The sequence below is a fragment of the Humulus lupulus genome, chromosome 4 (genome assembly GCF_963169125.1).
Source record: "Humulus lupulus chromosome 4, drHumLupu1.1, whole genome shotgun sequence".
In the NCBI taxonomy this organism is placed as follows: Eukaryota; Viridiplantae; Streptophyta; class Magnoliopsida; order Rosales; family Cannabaceae; genus Humulus; species Humulus lupulus.
In genome coordinates this window covers 198,567,888-198,569,866 of record NC_084796.1, presented here as the reverse complement: position 1 = coordinate 198,569,866, position 1,979 = coordinate 198,567,888, and positions in this window count along the sequence as shown.

Here is a 1,979-nt window from a genome sequence, read left to right as displayed (position 1 = left end):
TATTCATTCATATCTTAACGTACATACATACTTAGTCATTCATATCTTAACATACATACATACTTAGTCATTCATATTTTAACATACATACTTACTCAGGGTTCCGAAGGAACCTTCAACATAACTTAACAAATCTTGCCACAACGTCAACCGGTGTAAACTAGTTACACCGATTACACAGACTTCGAGAAGATTTTGACATACTTTCTTAGCCATAGAGATTTGATTTCAAAATTAACTTACTTACGTGTCACTGGGTTTAACCAGACTCTTATGTCACAAGTGTTAAACCGAACTTCTTCCATGTTGTAGTGGCCAACCGTCCTTAGTTACATAGTCACGGGTGGTGAACCGGTTTCTTACTCATTTCCCCGGTGGCTAGCTGGTGTTCATAGTTGTCACGGTAGCTGGCCAGAATCATAATCAACTTACTTATGTGTCCCAGAGTTTAATTGAACTCTTATGTCACGGGTGTTAAATCAGACTTCTTACATATTGCGGTGGCCAACCGACCTTAGTTACATAGTCACTGGTGGCGAACTGGTTTCCTACTTAGTTACCGGTTGCTAGCCAAATTTTGTAGTCATCGCGGTAGCTAGTCGGATTGCTTACCTTAGTAATTACTATGCGAACCCTCTAGGACCACGTTCTTGAGTAAACCTTCTAAGTCTAGTTCAAATTATTAACTTATAACATAGCTATCTAAACTAGTCATTAACGTGTTGTGGCCAAACATATCATAAGTTGTCTTGCCCGGATTCCTTAACCCTTTCTTGTGGAAATCTTCTATCTAGAAGTGAGCGTTCATGATTAGATAACACTGTAGTGAAACCACACAGTGACTCAGGTTAAATTATGGCATATTCTTATAGTTAATATCCCACGATAACTACATGAATTAAATTCTTAGAGACTATATACTATAGTCTCTTATCTTCTATATAGTGTATAAGGCCGGATTTCATTTCAGTCTTAAAGTATCTTAGGAAAATCGATCTCGCCGCGACACACTCATCGTGTCGTGCATTTTAATATTATTTAAATGAGGAACTCTCTTATCAAATAACTGGTATTTTGGTTTTTTGAAAAATGATTTCTACTTAACTCATATCTTTAGAAAATACCAACTTGTCGTCCTCTTATGAAAGTTTACCATTTTCTATCATTTACCAAAATACAACTTATTGACCCATTTCAAATAATATCTAACAATGTTATCCTGTTCTATTAAAGGTTCTACAAAACCGAAACTATCATCCTTACCAATTCTTACCCATAACCTAGGATCTTTCTTTATGTTATTTTTTAAAAGAAGGGCAATTGGACCCTTAACTTATAAAATGGTAAAAATCAACTTTTCGTTAAGGTTCGAAATTGCTACTTTTCAGACTTTAGGGAAAACTCAGAAAAATTATTTGTCTTAAACCGTCAAACATTTTTCTCTAAAATTTTACAGGAGTCCTTGTACACTTCTTAAATAATTCTCTTCAAAATTTTATAATTTTTTCAATGGAAAAACCCATTCGAATTTTTAAAGCAATCTTGGCAGTGCCTCTTGCCCATATTTTTTTTCCAAATTTATGGTAACTTTGAAAATTTATTTGTGTTACACCAGAGCCTAGTTCTTTCTGAAATTTTACAGGGATCTTTATACGTGTCTAATTTAGCTTCCTACAAAATTTCATAATTTTGGGAATAATAAAACTCAAAAAAATGTTTAAAGCCATCTAGGAAGTGCTTACTGCCGAGAAGTTTTGTTTCAAGATTCTAGGGCAAACTTTGAAAAATCATATCTCTTATACGTTAACATATTTGCCTCTAAATATTTTGAAGTGATCCTTGTACATGTTTAAAATAACACCTTACCACATTTCATAGCTTTTTGATTAGTAAACCTGTTCAAAAGTCAAAACAATCTAGGCGCTGCATGCTACCCAGAAATTTTCCAAATTTAAATAAAAATGCCAAAAGGTGCATAA